Here is an 18,154-nt window from a genome sequence, read left to right on the forward strand (position 1 = left end):
AGAGAGGACACGAGGAGTATGCAATTCAGATTCTTCCCATGACTCTGTAGGATATACACTACATTACCAAAAGTATGTGGACACCGGCTCGTCGAACATCTCATTCCAAAATCATGGCTATTAATATGGAGTTGGTCCCCCCTTACTGCTATAACAGACTCCACTCATCTGGTAAGGCTTTCCACTAGATTTTAGGACATTGCTGCGGGGACTTGCTTCAGCCACAAGAGCATTAGTGAGGTTGGGCACTGATGTTGGGCAATTAAGCCTGGCTCTCAGTCGGGGTTCCAATTCATCTCAAATGTGTTTGATGGGGTTGAGGTCAGGGCTCTGTGCAGGCCAGTCAAGTTCTTCCACACCAATCTCGACAAAGCACTTCTGTATGGACCTTGCTTTGTGCACAGGTGCATCGTCATGCTGAAACAGGAAAAGGCCTTCCCCAACTGTTGCCAAACATTTGAAGCACAGAATCATCTAGAATGTCAGTGAATGCAGAAGCGTTGATTTCCCTTCACTGGAACTAAGGGGCCTAGCCCGAACCATGAAAAACATTTGGCACCAAACGTTACAGTTGGCACTATGCATTAGGGCAGGTAGCATTCTCTTGGCATCCGCCAAACCCAGATTCGTCTGTCGGACTGCCAGATGGTGAAGCGTGATTTATCACTCCAGAGAACGTGTTTCCACTGCTCCAATGAGTCCAATGGCAGCGAGCTTTGCACCACTCCAGCCAATGCTTGTCATGTACATTGTGATCTTTTTAAGCGCTACGTGGTATGAGCTTGTGTTGCCTACCACTTCGCATCTGTGTCGTTGTTGCTCCTAGACGTTGCCAATAACAGCACTTACACTTGACCGGGGCAGCTCTAGCAGGGCAGAAATGTGAAGATCTGACTTGTTGGAAACGTGACATCCTATGACAGTGCCATGTTGAAAGTCACTGAGCTCTTCAATCAGATAATTTAAAAAAACATTTTACTTCACCTTTATTTAACCAGGTAGTAGGCAAGTTGAGAACAAGTTCTCATTTACAATTGCGACCTGGCCAAGATAAAGCAAAGCAGTTTGACACACAACAACACAGAGTTACACATGGAGTAAAACAAACATACAGTCAATAATACAGTATAAACAAGTCTATATACGATGTGAGCAAATGAGGTGTGATAAGGGAGGTAAAGGCAAAAAAAGGCCATGGTGGCAAAGTAAATGCAATATAGCAAGTAAAACAATGGAATGGTAGATTTGCAGTGGAAGAATGTGCAAAGTAGAAATAAAAATAATGGGGAGCAAAATAAATTAATTAATTAATTAAATACAGTAGCGAAAGAGGTAGTTGTTTGGGTTAAATTATAGGTGGGCTATGTACAGGTGCAGTAATCTGTGAGCTGCTCTGACAGAGAGCTAGTGAGGGAGATAAGTGTTCCCAGTTTCAGAGATTTTTGTAGTTTGTTCCAGTCATTGTCAGCAGAGAACTGGAAGGAGAGGCGGCCAAAGAAAGAATTGGTTTTGGGGGTGACCAGAGAGATATACCTGCTGGAGCGCGTGCTACAGGTGGGTGCTGCTATAGTGACCAGCGAGCTGAGATAAGGGGGGACTTTACCTAGCAGGGTCTTGTAGATGACATGGAGCTTGGCGACGAGTATGACGCGAGGGCCAGCCAACGAGAGTGTACAGGTCGCAATGGTGGGTAGTATATGGGGCTTTGGTGACAAAACGGATTGCACTGTGATAGACTGCATCCAGTTTGTTGAGTAGGGTATTGGAGGCTATTTTGTAAATGTCATCGCCGAAGTCGAGGATTGGTAGGATAGTCACTTTTACAAGGGTATGTTTGGCAGCATGAGTGAAGGATGCTTTGTTGCGAAATAGGAAGCCAATTCTAGATTTAACTTTGGATTGGAGATGTTTGAAAGGAGAGTTTACAGTCTAACCAGACACCTAGGTATTTGTAGTTGTCCACGTATTCTAAGTCAGAGCAGTCCAGAGTAGTGATGTTGGACAGGCGGGCAGGTGCAGGCAGCGATCGGTTGAAGAGCATGCATTTAGTTTTACTTGTATTTAAGAGCAATTGGAGGCCACGGAAGGAGAGTTGTATGGCATTGAAGCTTGCCTGGAGGGTTGTCAACACAGTGTCCAAAGGGCTAGAAGTATACAGAATGGTGTCGTCTGCGCAGAGGTGGATCAGAGACTCACCAGCAGCAAGAGCGACATCATTGATGTATACAGAGAAGAGAGTCGGTCCAAGAATTGAACCCTGTGGCACCCCCATAGAGACTGCCAGAGGTCCGGACAGCAGACCCGCCGATTTGACACACTGAACTCTATCAGGGAAGTAGTTGGTGAACATTCTACTGCCAGTGTTTGTCTATAGAGATTGCATGGCTGTGTACTTTATTTTATACACCTGTTAGCAACAGGTGTGGATTAAATAGCAGAATCCACTCATTTGAAGGAATGTACACATACTTTTCTATATATAGAGTATATACAGTTCATTCGGAAAGCATTCAGACCTCTTGGCTTTTTCCACATGTTATTACGCTAAAGCCTTATTCTAAAATAGATTAAATAAAAAATCTACCCATAATGCCAAAGCAAAAACAGGCTATTAGAAAATGTTAGCAAATTTAAATAAAACATTTTTATTTATAAAATAATAATACCTTATTTGCATAAGTATTCACACCCTTTGCTATGAGACTCGAAATTGAGCTCAGATGAATCCTGTTTCCAATGATCATCCTTGAGATGTTACCACAGGAGTGCCCCTAGTAAATTCAATTGACTGGACATTATTTGGAAAGGCACAAACCTGTCTATATATAAGGTCTCACAGAGCAAAAACCAAGCCACGAGGTCAAAGCATATGTCCATAGAGCTCCAAGACAGGATTTTGTCAAGGAACAGATCTGGGGAAGGGTACCAAAACATTTCTGAAGCATTGAATGTCCCCAAGAAAACAGTGGCCTCTGATCTTGGGGACATTCAATGCTGCAGACATTTTTTGGTATTTATGTTTTAGAATTTTTTATACATTGCAAAAATGTCTAAAAAACATGTTTTTGGTTTGTCATTATGGGGTACTGCGTGTATATTGAGGAGGAAAATAAGGTTGTAATGTAACAAAATGTGGAAAGAGTCAAGGGGTCTGAATACTTTCTGGACACACTGTATCATCACCCTTGTCACTCCTGTTTAATAATTCAAAATCATTTTGGCACAGTAGGCATCAAGTCACTTGCCGATAATGTTGCAGAGCCCCACCTGTTTTGAGACCCACTTGTTTAGCATGTTATTTTGGCATTAATACATACCAGTTTGAAAAAAATATATATATATATAATTGAGTTAATAAAGCTGCATACAGATATTATTAGCTTAGTGCTTTCTGTGGTGGTGGGGCAGCCGGCTAAAGCACAGAGCACTGACATTGGTAATTTTCTCTAGTTGCGCCGTAACTGGCTCAGTGTTCTTTCACTCATGGGGACACCACATCACCACATAGTCTTCAGAGAGAGCTAAACAGTTCAAGCACCCTTGAGTGCTTCCATTGACATACATTAGAAGTGCCTGTCCAAGAAGGCTCAGGGTCATTGGCCACAGATACCATGATGTCAAATCACGTTTAATCTACTGTAGCTTTGATTGGACTGATCATGTCAACATCATACTTTCAAAATCTTAGCTAGCAAGCAGTCATCATCATGAATCTACTGGCAAATCCTTTTCAATCCTTGTCCTAAGAAGATCAATTACAGATAAAACGTATCATCGGCCACTGGACATAAACATAACACAAGTCAAATCGCAAATTCAACAGTGAGTGTTTTGGAAGGAATCAGTGGCTAACTGCAAAGCAAAGGAACTGGGAAATCTCTGACTTTAGTGCATTCAAAACAACTGGGAACTCAGAAAAAACTAGCTCCAACTGGGAAAAGATGTTTCGAACAGTCATCCTACTTGGAATTTCAAGTCGGGAACTCGGGTCTCTTTCTAGAGCTCTGACTTTCTGACCTGAAGATCACTCACTTCATGAATCAACCTTGTTTTTTATTTTAGTTCCCAGTTGTCTTGAACGCATCATCAATCCAGAGAATGCCAGACTTTGATGACAAAGTTTGCCCACAAGAAGGACCGCAGCTCTAGTTTTCTGTTCAAGTGAGCACAGAACAACAATGGTGAGTCCAAAAATAGGTTTTGTATGCTGCTTCATAAATGAAATATACCAGGGAGATACAGTGGGGAGAACAAGTATTTGATACGCTGCCGATTTTGCAGGTTTTCCTACTTACAAAGCATGTAGAGGTCTGTCATGTTGTGACCATTCCATATTTCAGGAATCACATCATATTTCTCATCTTGATTCATTAGTTCTCAATATTTTTGTTGGTCCAGGATATGGCCAGCACCATTTTAAATTGCGATAGTAATGATTGACGCCAGTGAGTCACTGGCAGGAATTAGCTAATTGTCTGTGGTATTGAGTTTTAGCGTGAATGGAAGAGTTGAAGTTTGGGTGTGGACAACGAAAATGGCAACAACAAGTAGTAATTCAAACATGAGCTGTATAGCGCAAGGCTGTATGATTAGGCAAAAATAAATTCCCTCTGTAAAATACCATAGGCTACCCAAGTACCACATATTTTAAATATGTGGCTCCATGTCCTAAAAGGGAAGGAAATGCCAGCTTGAGCTAGCAGGATCTGCAGCCATCATGGACAAAGACTTTGCGATGAAGGGCACTTTTGATGCGCCAACTGGGAGTTTCCGAATGGAAGGGTCATAGGCCTACATTGAAGCCCTCTGCTTGAACCTCCATATTCAAATTCAAGGGTTATGGTGTAGGGGTTACTGAACGACCATCATCAACAACGCTGACTTCGGAGTTAAGCCAAAGCTGAACTGAATGAAGGAGGCGACGCGAGTCAATGCCGCCTGAGGTAAAGTTAACCGATCAGGAGTCATGACTGTTGTTGACTAAGCTAGTGATACACTGGACAACTTTGTTGCAACTTTAGTTGAAGGTAATTGCGTCCAAAGTGCTTTGTGTAACACCCCCAGCAACTAGCAAGCAACTTAACTGCAACACATTTTTTCCATGAGCCCTGTTATTAGATAGCTATTGTTAGCTAACTTCCACCTCAGATAGTCAATTAATACATCTTGCTGACAGATTAGTTTGTTTTTAGCTCCACCTCAGAGAGCTAGACTGAATTTCACATCACTAATGTTTACAAAAAAATAAATGTCCCTGTATTTGCTTTTGTGTGTGTGTGCTTACATAGCATACAAGACAGGTAGCTTGTTAATGCCAACTGTTATATTTGGGTTCAGTTGTCTTAACAAAATGTTTGTTTGTTTTCAGGATGACATCATCATCCCTGAAAAGATTTTCATCCTGGAGTAGACTAGGCAGAGGAGGTACATTTAAGCTCAGTTTTTCACAATTCCTGACATTTAATTCTAGTTAAAATTCTCTGTTTTATGTCAGTTAGGACCACCACTTTATTTTAAGAATGTGAAATTAGTATTTGGTAGCATTCCCTTTAAATTGTTTAACTTGGGTCAAACATTTTGAGTAGCCTTCCACAACATTCCCGCAATAAGTTGGGTGAATTTTGGACTATCCATCCTGACAGAGCTGGTGTAATTTTCACAACCTGGCCTAAGCAAAATAGAGAATAAAAACCTCTCTATGGCCAGGGTGTGAAAATTACACCAGCTCTGTGTAATTTAGGGTGGGCAATCTAGTTTCTTCATTTCTATGTTTTCTGTTTCTATGTTTTGGCCGGGTATGGTTCTCAATCAGGGAAAGCTGTCTATTGTTGTCTCTGATTGGGAATCATACGTAGGCAACATTTTTTCCTTCGCATTCTGGTGGGTAGTTGACTTTGTTAGTGGCACTAAAGCCCTAGTAAGCTTCACGGTCGTTTCTTTGTTTCTTGTTTTGTTGGCGACATTTCTATAAATAAAAGGAATATGTACGCTCACCACGCTGACAGTAACTGAGTCAGGTTTGTAGGCCTCCTTGCTTGCACATGCTTTTTCAGTTCTGCTTACACATTGTCTATAGGATTGAGGTCAGGGCATTGTGATGGCCACTCCAATACCTTGACTTTGTTGTCCTTAAGCCATTTTGCCACAACTTTGGAAGTATGCTTGGGGTCATTTTTCATTTGGAAGACCCATTTGCGACCAAGCTTTTTAACTTACTGACTGATATCTTGAGATTTTGCTTCAATATATCCACATAATTTTTCTCCCTCATGATGCCATATATTTTGTGAAGTGCATCAGCCCCTCCTGCAGCAAAGCACCTCCACAACATGATGCTGCCAACCAGATGCTTCACGGTTGGGATGGTGTTCTACGGCTTGCATGCCTCCCCCTAAGGCTTGCATGCCTCCCCCTCCATATATAACGATGGTCATTATGGACAGTTCTATTCTTGTTTCATCAGACCAGAGGATATTTATCCAAAAAGTGCGATCTTTGTCCCAATGTGCAGTTGCAAACCATAGTCTGGCTTTTTTTATGGCGGTTGTGGAGCAGTGGCTTCTTCCTTGCTGAGCGGCCTTTCGGGTTATGTCGATATAGGACTTATTTTACTGTGGATGTAGATACTTTTGTACCTATTTGAAATAATCTGTCTGTAAACAATTGTTGGAAAAAGTACTTATGCACAAAGTAGATGTCATAACTGACTTGCCCAAACTATAGTTTGATCCAGGAAAAAACTGCTTTAGAAAACGCAACGTCATTTTTTAAAATTAACAAAGTTGCCTATAAACTTTGACAAAACACTTCAAACTACTTTTGTAATCCAACTTTAGGTATTAGTAAACGTTAATAATCGATCAAATTGATCACGGGGCGATGTGTATTCAATAGCTCCACGTCTTGAAATGATGGTCGATATTCTCTCTTCCAAAACATACCCACAAAACCTTTTCTCACCTGTGTTTTGCGGGTAGTTATTTTCGGTTTTGTGTTTCTGCACCTGACAGAACTGTTCGTTTCACGCTTTGTTATTTTTGTTCTAGTGTTCAGTTTTAATAAAAATCATGAACACTTACCACGCTGCGCTTTGGTCCGATCCTTCTTCATCAGACGACCGTTACACAGAGTTCCACAATAAATGTTTGTTTTGTTCAATAATGTCCATCATTTATGTCCACATTCCTCCTTGATGTTAGCGCGTTCGCCCAGTAATCCAACTTTATGACGCATGAGCAGTCCAAAAGTGCCTTTACAGTCTGTAGAAACATGTCAAACGAAGTATAGAATAAATCTTTATGTTTTTAACATCAATCTTCAATAATGTTCCAACCGGAGAATTCCTTTGTCTGTGAGAAAAGCAATGGAACGCGAGGTCACGAGCGCGTGGCTCTCTGCCAGACACCTGACTCATTCCCCTCTCATTCAGCCCCACTTCACAGTAGAAGCCTGAAACAACGTTCTAAAGACTGACATCTAGTGGAAGTCTTAGGAAGTGCAACATGTCCAATATCCCACTGTATCTTCAATAGGGAATGAGTTGAAAAACGACCAACCTCAGATTTCCCACTTTCTGGTTAGATTTTTTTTCTCAGGTTTTTGCCTGCCATGAGTTATGTTATACTCACAGACATCATTCAAACAGTTTTAGAAACGTCAGAGTGTTTTCTATCAAAATCTACTAATTATATGCATATTCTAGCTTTTATGGCTGAGTACCAAGCATTTTAATTTGGGCACGCTTTTCATCAAATTCCCAATGCTGCCCCCTACCCTAGAGAAGATAAGATAAACTACTGTTGTATTATTCTTGTGAATTAAGCCTTTCATGTGATGCCTCTTCTTGTTTCATTGGAACATTGTAAAAACACCTTAATTACCCCTGTAATTTACTAGCTAGCTATGTACAGTATGTTTGTAATCTGTCTCCACTACCATGTATCCAGTTTGCTTTGGATAAATAACACTTGATTTGATTTACTATTTGTACATAAGGTGCTGGAATTAGTCCTATGTCTTGAAAAACTTAAAGCAGGCTAGATTCACTAAAAGGACTGGTTTTATTCCAACTCAAACCCTATGTAGATGCCACTTGCTTCTGGGTATGCGCACCTTATGGGAGACACCACTCACCTAGAGATGATGCGACCTACACCTCGTCCAATTCTCTCTTGTGCCAATAGGGTGAACTGGCACTAAGCATAATGTAGTTATATTGAGCACTCATTGGTTAAAATGAGATTTCATGATGCTGACTGCGATTCAAACTCTAGTCGTCTAATCAAAAGGTGAAAGCATGCCAAATAACACTGGTAATAATTACTGTTGTAGGTTACTGATTGTATATAAATGGAGCACTCCGCCATTATTGGTCTTCATAAAAAAACCTGATGTTAGCTTCAAACAACTTATAATCAAGAAAAATGGTAGTAACTATTTAACTGGCATATCGGCTGCTGACTGGTCGAGTAACCTCTTCTGCCAGGAAGTCCTTCATAAGGATTAGTGAAACGTCCAATATATTGGCCATTATCTGTCAGAATCCGCACTCACACCAGTTTGTCAACACTACGCCAACCCTCTAGCTGAGGTGTCGCTGGCGGCATATACAGTATATGTCTTCCTACTGCTACGAGAACAAACTCTCTGATCTGGGGTACCGATTGGCTCAAAAATAAATGGTTTCAGTAAGTTTATTGGCTCCCTAAGTAACATTATTTTCTCTGTCATAAACTCTTTCGCAGACTTGGTGTTACTTTGCCACTCTGTAAATTCAGCCATTTTTGGGATTTCCAAAACTCAGGGCTGCCAACTTCTGAAGAAAGCTTGGAGTGAGATGTGAAATGCATTGCCCCTGGCACTAGATGGGAAAAATGTTACTGTTTTACTCATTTCCTGTAATTCTACGTTTTTTGACATAGTAAAAATATAAAATAAACCCAGATCAGGGATATTCAGGATGATTTGAACACTAAATGAACACTTAAAATTCAACAATTTTGTTACTTTGAGATTTTGAGGGGGGTGACATTTTAGTATGTTATTCTTTTTTTGGGTGATTTGACGCTTTATTCAGTCAGTAAGGAAATGAGATGGGAAGGTGGGAAGCAGGGATTGATCCCTTTTCTCAGGTGGAAAGTTGTATGTGACACGTGGGAGTATTACCACTACAACAATTGTAATATTAATGGTTGATGGCAGTTTGTAGCCAAATCCTAGATTGCAATCTCCTTGTCCATAGACTGCTTTCAAGGTAAGGACACAAACATTTCACATTTTTTAATTTGAACTATCTCTTTAAAATAGGGTTGGCAGAAAATCCTGCTTGCTCTCCAGGAGGGTTGGCCGACCATGATCTATGCTTCCCTAGTGCTGGGTGTTTGAAAATGTTCTTGTCATAACAATGTGTTTTTTTTATCACCAACCTTCAAGACAAATCTAATGAATATTAATATTCAGGTGGTTTATGTCTACTAGTTAAATATAACTTCCATCATCTTACTCTATATAGACAAAATATGATGTGTTTATGAGTTGACATTCCCCTTACCATCTCTGCCTAGCAGAGACTAAAATGAACTGAACTGAAACTAAAATGTCAAAAAGTATATTTTATTCCTGGAGCATTTAATATCCAATGCTTATTTCTATGATGTATTCAAAACTGTCCATGAATGGCTGCAAAAATACATAGCCTCTTATCAATTCATGTTCAAAGACACAAGTAGGCATATCAGATTTCAAATATGTAATTACACTGGCAAAATTGGGAAGTGGAAAAAGAAAGTGTGGGGCATAACAGCTTTGTTCTTTCTGATAAGCGCAGCAATTACCCTATATTTTAGGCCATTGTTAAGAATGCGAATTGTTCCACTGATCAGACTAAATAAAGTAAATAGATAATACAATCCACTGAAGATAATATTAGATTAATCTGCCCCACACCCTAACCAAATTATGTTTTTATTTATTGTCTCCCGTTTATAATCAAATGTTAACTTTTGGGTTCACAATCTGACAAAATTATTTTCATAGTTACAAAACAGGTCCCTGCTGCTTTTTCGTTGTCCCTTCCTAAATGCCAATCACCAGACCAGTGTGGATTACATCGATGTTAGTACATGTTGTCAAAAGCCAGCATTCTGCAATAGGGACGGGAGTAACAGCAACCAAATTTGTATATAAACCAACATTGTATATAAAACAGCGCCACCGTGCTACTCTTTCTACAGCTTTATAAACTCAGCAGAGAACGTTCTCTCCCCATTCATTTCCGTTCTAATCTTGAGTGGCGTTTCTTTAAAACATGCATCCAATCCCCTTTAGCACTTACATAACTAGACCAATCGTATGCTTCAATGTGGTCCGTTTCACAGTGCTGTGGCAAGACAGGACAATTATAGAGGTTCCTCTCATTTTGAGTTGCTCCGATTTCAAAATGATTTGAAGCACAGTTGAAAAGTTAACGCGCTGACTATATAATGGACTAATTACAAAAATAAAAGCAGTACTTTTCAGTGCGTGAGATATAAGAGGTGTGCAGTGAAAGCTTGAGAAGAGGGTCAAATGCGTGTTTACAGTCAATGCGTGAGAGTTGGCAGCTCTCAACTTTCTCTCGTGCCAGTGATGCAACACTGTCAATATGGCGGTTACAGTTAGCTGGCGTTCTAAAGCCAAGTGTTTCCATTTTCCTTTAAATCAATACTAGACCCGTTTTAGGAGTGTGCATAATGCTTTTATCATAATGCCTACATTATATTGCCTTTAATTACAAATTATGTTTCCATGAGTTACTCTAGGGTGGGTTCATAAATTCACTCTGGCTATCTACTCCAATTTCAGAGCACTCTCGTCTGAGTGTGCGAGAGCACACAAGAACTGATGCGCAACACCTGTTGAATATGACCAGTGTGAGTAATTAGTTGTTGCCAGCAGCACAGTTAAAGTCACCAACGCTCCAGAAAACATGAAAACAGCCGAACCTGCTCTGCTAGGGAGAGTAAAATAGTCAGAATGAGTTGTTCTCTCATTTGTGTCTGGAAGTAGCTAGCCAACTTTAGCCAGTAAACTTGGGTGCTTGACTGCCTTTGTGAGATCAGAACGCTCTGATCAACCCTACTCCTCTGATCATCCTCCTTACTCCTGGCCAGAGCTTCAAGTGTGCGCTCTGAACACTCCGAGAGCAAAGCGCTCTGAATTTACAAACGCCCAGAGAGTGGATTTACGAACACACCCCTCGTTACAATAGTCCGCCACAGTGGACACATCATAAAACCCATAAAAACACAGAAATTGTTTCAATTGTTTTTCCTTCATTCATATTTCACATTGTGAATAAATAAATAAAAATTGAATGAATTGTGTGTTTGGTGTAGGCTTAGCTAGGCGTGATGTTTTGATCGCCATGGAATCAGTGGACATTTTATCATGTAAATCTTGGTTGAGCAAACTCAAAACAATGTTTTTCGATACATGCCAGCAAAGCCACTACACAACACTAAACAATACATGAATTGCACTATAACGGTGACAAACTGTTGGGACAGCATTATGTAGGCCCTAACAGCAGAGCTTTCTTTTCAGCACCATGGAGTGAATCCTTACCACCGCTACACCTGGCTATAAGCGGAGCCTCGCCTGGCAGGGAAACAATTAATTTAGCCTCGTTTACTGCATTTAAAAAAAACATAGCTGTTATGGTTGACTTGCTTAAACAAATGTGGATTCCGCTCACAATTGAGATGTGCAAACTATGTCATAAGGGGACAACGAGCGGATGAGAGGCAATTCGTAATTTCGATGAAGACAATAATGAGCGAGCTAGGAAGGGTGTAGTCAATATAACTATTTGTTCAGCACTTTTGAAATGTGCAGTGACAAAATTCAGAACATGGACTGTTCTTACAATATTCTCCCTGTACACCAAGTCAGAACCGTAGGATAAATAAAGGGGGGGAATATAAGCAGACATTGAAAGCTCTGACAATATTCAATGATTATATTTCTCAAAAACAGGTTATAGGCTACATGTGCACCACCAAGTCAGAACAGTAAGCTAAGTTATGAGGTACCAAATTATTAGGGTGTGGCACATGGGCTACTAACAGCTTACTACACAACATACAATTAGTGTTACTTTCTTAGCTACAGTATACATATCTCCCGGGTATATTCCATCATGTATGCAGCGGCATACAATACATTTTTCGACTAACCTTGCTGTATTGTGCTCACTAGAACAGGAAGGTGGTGCAGCGATCCTTATAGTCACATTTTGTCTTCAAACTTTGGCAACAAAGTCTGGCATTCTCTGGATTTATGGTGCTTTCAAGACAACTGGGAACTGGGAAAAAAACATGGTTGAATCATGACGTCAGTGATCTTCAGGTTGGAGCTCTGGAAAGAGGCCTGAGTTCCCGACTTGGATTTCCGAGTTGGATGATCGTTCAAAACTTATTTTCCCAGTCGGAGCTCATTTTTTTCTAGAGTTCCCAGTTGTCTTGAATTCACTGAAGTCTGAGATTTCTCAGTTCCAAGTTTCCAGTTGTTTTGACCTCGGCAGAAGTCATGCTGGATGGACAGCATGGCCAATGTATTCAACCTTTTCTGGCCCATGGCATGTGAATGTAAAAGAGAACCTTAAACCCAGACTTGGACCACACACACACTCCACTAAATAGCAGGACAGTGATTGCTTTACAATACTTGCAGTTAGCAACTGATTCCTTCCAAACCAATCATTGTTCATTTTGTTGTGTAATGTTTATGTTCAATGGCCGATGAGCACTGATACATTTTATCTGTAAGTTCTCTTCATGTGACAAAGATTGAAAAGGCTTTGCCAGTAGATTGTTGGTGGGATTCATGATGATGACTGCTTGTCTAGTTTGCTAGTTAAGATTTTAAAAGTATGATGTTGACATGATCAGTCTCAAAGCTACGGTAGATACAGTATAATGTGATTTGACGTAATTTTATTTGTGGCCAATGAACTTGAGCCTTCTTGGATCGGCACTTCTAATGCAACTCTATGGCAGCAACCATGGGGCTTGAATTTTGTAGCTCTCCCCGTAGATTATGGTGACGTAGTGTTCCCATGAGTCACATTTTCACACACTGTATATAGACTTTCTTCTTTTTCTATTGTGTTATTGACTGTACGCTTGTTAATTCCATGTGTAACTCTGTTGTTGTTTGTGTCACACTGCTTTGCTTAATCTTGGCCAGGTCGCAGTTGTAAATGAGAACTTGTTCTCAACTAGCCTACCTGGTTAAATTAAGGTGAAATTTAAGGTGAAATATAAAATAGAAATAAATAAATAAACAGAGGGCTGAGCCAACTGAGCGCAACTAGAGAACATTACCAACCCCTACACTGCCTCACCACCACAGAAAGCACTGAGCTAGACTGAAACACCTGCATTGTGGAGCTGCCTTACTCAAGAAAGCAAAAAAGAGACCATGTTTGTATGCGGCTTTATAAACTCAATTATATTTTTTTACACTGTTTGCAAACTGATATGTGACACGAATTAATGCCAAATTAACATGCTAAATAGGTGGGGCTCAAAACAGGTGGGGCCCTCAAAACGGGTCGCCACTGCATGTAATTCTCTCTCGGACAAAGTGAGATTTATCAATATATTTGCCTCAATTTACTCAAAAAAAATTGCAATGCTACTTATTGATAAAAGTGATCTCGTCTGAGAGATATTTGCACGATTATCAAAACGTCACGTGAGGGTAGGCCTACACGAAACACAGACCTTATACAAAGAAGTTCTACAATCCCAGTTGGAAACATGCATGGTGAAAAAACTATTGGAACCATTTCCTGGTTTTATGACTCATAATGTGGTACTCAATAAACGTTTTACAGAAGGCTTTGTATAAAATCATTTGCATATAGTCTTTACGGAAGTCATGCTTCATTTTTGAATGTCAATTTAGAAAGAAAAAAACAACCGTTTGTTGTATTAATACATGAAACAATAATGTGGTTTAGGTTTGTGCCTTTGCAATAGTAACTTTAAAAAAAGTCCTTACCTGTTGAGTTGGTACCCAGAGTCATATGTCTACAAATGGAGACGCAGCTGACACTTTATAGCGATGTGGGGCGTAGGCTTAGTTGTACTTCATGAAGTGATAGGTCACACTTATCTTGAAGGTTTTCCTTTTCTAGTCAATCAGGTTATTTCTTGTAAATCATGGAGTTCCAGTCTGTCTAGTTCAGGTGCAGAAGCAGTTGCCCCTCCCTTGCATACTGCCTGCCTCACCTGGGACAACTTTAGAGATTCCAGTTTTCTAACAGTCACAAGGCTGTTGACAACCAAGGCACCTTTATTTATTTATTTATTTATTTTTATTTAACCTTTATTTAACCAGGTAGGCAAGTTGAGAACAAGTTCTCATTTACAATTGCGACCTGGCCAAGATAAAGCAAAGCAGTTCGACACATACAACGACAGAGTTACACATGGAGTAAAACAAACATACAGTCAATAATACAGTATAAACAAGTCTATTTACAATGTGAGCAAATTAGGTGAGATAAGGGAGGTAAAGGCAAAAAAGGCCATGGTGGCAAAGTAAATACAATATAGCAAGTAAAACACTGGAATGGTAGATTTGCAATGGAAGAATGTGCAAAGTAGAACAAAAAATAATGGGGTGCAAAGGAGCAAAATAAATAAATAAATTAAATACAGTTGGGAAAGAGGTAGTTGATAGGGCTAAATTATAGGTGGGCTATGTACAGGTGCAGTAATCTGTGAGCTGCTCTGACAGTTGGTGCTTAAAGCTAGTGAGGGAGATAAGTGTTTCCAGTTTCAGAGATTTTTGTAGTTCGTTCCAGTCATTGGCAGCAGAGAACTGGAAGGAGAGGCGGCCAAAGAAATAATTGGTTTGGGGGTGACTAGAGAGATATACCTGCTGGAGCGTGTGCTACAGGTGGGAGATGCTATGGTGACCAGCGAGCTGAGATAAGGGGGGACTTTACCTAGCAGGGTCTTGTAGATGACGTGGAGCCAGTGGGTTTGGCGACGAGTATGAAGCGAGGGCCAGCCAACGAGAGCGTACAGGTCGCAATGGTGGGTAGTATATGGGGCTTTGGTGACAAAACGGATTGCACTGTGATAGACTGCATCCAATTTGTTGAGTAGGGTATTGGAGGCTATTTTGTAAATGACATCGCCAAAGTCGAGGATTGGTAGGATGGTCAGTTTTACAAGGGTATGTTTGGCAGCATGAGTGAAGGATGCTTTGTTGCGAAATAGGAAGCCAATTCTAGATTTAACTTTGGATTGGAGATGTTTGATATGGGTCTGGAAGGAGAGTTTACAGTCTAACCAGACACCTAAGTATTTGTAGTTGCCTGCAGTTGTTTAAGATATCAGTCAACCTATTTCCTGTATTCTTGAAATGATTCAACATTTTGTTTAATGTAGTAAAGTTTATTTTCAATATATACTTCAAATGGAGCACACTTGATTAAAAACATATATTAAATGTCATTCAAATAAGTTGACTCGCCCACATACAGATACTAATACAGTTGCTCAGAGAAAGAGTTTTTGTTTAACAATTTATAAAATCTCAAAAAGATAGTGATCAATATGATTGGATCCTCTGTTTCCAGTACTTTTTCTAAAATGTTTTATGAGATTGGGAAACACATATTGGGAGAAATCGAAGACCATTCCCCCATACAGAATCTTTCCTTTTCCTTGGTATCCTTCATCTGCGCTTGTGAACTGCCCTCTTCAATTAAAGCCACAGGTTTCCTTTGGGGTTGAAATCTGGAGACGGAGATGGCCATTACAAAATGTTTTGGCCCTACAAATTAATACAAACCCATCGAAAGCGGAGACTGACATCATGAACACATACATACATGTGGGTTGATTTGCTCTACAACGCCCACAAGCCTCGAGACTTGTCTGAATGTAACCCATTTAAAAAATGAATGGAAGTACTTTAGAGCCCAAATAATTTTTACATTTAAAAAAATGGGTAATAAATACTGTATATATAATAATTTCCTGAGCCTTCTTATATCTCTAAGGTATAGAACAGACACTTCAAGGCATATTTACTTGTGATGAATTTTGGATGAATATGTTATCCAACGTGTTTTAGTCAGCTAATAGCAGTAAGGCCACATTTGATGTTTCATCAAATACTTTCTAATTTTTTTTGACACGCTCAGGAGTCCTAAAATTCCAAATCAAAAAGCAAAATGATCGTATTATCATCTTACCACCGATAAATCCACGACAATTGAGAATTTCAAAAAGTATTTATATGGCTGGCCATGCTTGCCACCTGGCTCAACAGCTCTGCACCCCAGCTGGGCTAGACAATCTGGACCCTCTCTTCCTAAAATGATCTGCCGCCATTGTCGCAACCCCTATTACTAGTCTGTTCAACATCTCTTTCATATCGTCGGATATTCCTAAAGATTGGAAAGCAGCTGCGGTCATCCCCTTCTTCAAAGGTGGAGACCCTCTAGACCAAAACTGTTACAGACCTATATCCATCTTGCCCTGCCTTTCTAAAGTCTTCAAAAGCCAAGTGAACAAACGGATTACTGACCATCTCGAATCCCACCGCACTTTCTCCGCTATGCAATCCGGTTTCCGAGCTGTTCACAGGTGCACCTCAGCCACACTCACGGTCCTAAACGATATTATAACTTCCATCGACAATAAAACAGTACTGTGCAGCCGTCTTCATTGACCTGGCCAAGGCTTTCGACTCTGTCAATCCCCGTATTCTTATCGGCAGACTCAACCGCGTTGGTTTCTCTAATGACTGCCTCGCCCGGTTCACTAACTACTTCTCAGATAAGAGTTCGGTATGTCAAATCGGAGGGCCTGTTGTCCGGACCTCTGGCAGTCTCTATGGGGGTGCCACAGGGTTTAAATATCGGGCTGACTCTTTTCTCTGTATATATCAATGATGTCGCTATTGCTGCGGGTGATTCTTTGATCCATCTCCACGAAGACGACAGCATTCGGTATACATCTGGCCCTTCTTTGGACACTGTGTTAACAAACCTCCAAACGAGCTTCAATGCCATACACTCCTTCCATGACATCCAACTTCTCTTAAACGCTAGTAAAACTAAATGCATGGTCTTTAATCTCTTCAATCGATAAAAATAATATAAAAATGTTTTGCAGGAGATCTAATAATTTGTCCAGGTAAAAATGTATTTGATCGCACATTTCACGATCTGACATATGGTAGCCAACTTTTGGGGCTTTACATTAGATACGTGCACATTTTCCATGGTTCTAGATTGTTTTTTCAACATTTTGAAGGAAGATCCATTTGTGAGACGTCTCTTTTACTTGAATGGGGTTAAATGAACAGACTCACAGAAAAATCTCGGAACGCCCATCCCCATCAGCCACACATACACTCCGCAACAGCCTGCTCTCTCGCTCGGTGCCTCAAATTAACAGCTTCAGTTAATAACGTAGCTAAATAATATATATTTTCTGCTGCTTCCCTCTCTCGGATCGGATCAGACCGGGTTTGTACAGGGCTGAACCTGGTTGTCCTCTGTCCATTCGGACAGGGTCTCCAAATTTGTAATTAATGTATTCGGGACGATCAGGTAGGAAGTTAAGACTCAGATGCAGACCAGGTCAAATAAACAATAGTTTAATGATCCAATAGGGGCAGGGAATAGACAAGTCAAGGCAGGCAGGGGTCTACAGAGGTGAGGCAACGGTACCGGACGGCAGGCAGGCTCAGGGTCAGGGTAAGGTATAAATCAACACCTCTTCGCTGATCCTCAACACAGGCGGCCCACAAGGGTGCGTGCTCAATCCCCTCTTGTTCACCCATGATTGCGGGGCCACGCACGCCTCCAACTCAATCATCAAGTCTGCAGATGACACAACGGTAGTAGGCCTGTTTACCAACAATTACGAGACAGCCTACAGGGAGGAGGTGAGGGCCCTGGGAGAGTGGTGCCAGGAAAATAACCTCTCAGTCAACATCAACAAGGCAAAGGAGCTGATCTTGGACATCAGGAAACATCAGGAAACAGCCGGGAGCACCCCCCTATGGGGCGGCAGCGTAGCCTAGTGGTTAAAAAATTGGACTATTAACCGAAAGGTTGCAAGATCAAATCCCTGCGCTG

General features: G+C 40.7%; 1 protein-coding gene across 2 annotated transcripts in view; it reads right to left on the reverse strand.

The window, feature by feature from the left end:
* LOC139374625 (interferon-induced very large GTPase 1-like) overlaps window positions 1-14,132 on the reverse strand; it is a 30,450-nt gene extending 16,318 nt beyond the window's left edge. The window contains exon 1 of one of the 2 annotated variants that reach the window (XM_071115658.1): window positions 14,047-14,132. The gene's annotated coding sequence lies outside the window, so the exon portion shown is untranslated. Of the gene's footprint in view, window positions 1-7,079; window positions 7,483-14,046 lie in introns of those variants that run through there. The other variant, XM_071115659.1, reaches the window with a different exon arrangement.
* Between the last annotated feature and the right edge of the window lie 4,022 nt (window positions 14,133-18,154).

The sequence above is a fragment of the Oncorhynchus clarkii genome, chromosome 19 (assembly GCF_045791955.1).
Source record: "Oncorhynchus clarkii lewisi isolate Uvic-CL-2024 chromosome 19, UVic_Ocla_1.0, whole genome shotgun sequence".
NCBI classification, from domain to species: Eukaryota; Metazoa; Chordata; class Actinopteri; order Salmoniformes; family Salmonidae; genus Oncorhynchus; species Oncorhynchus clarkii.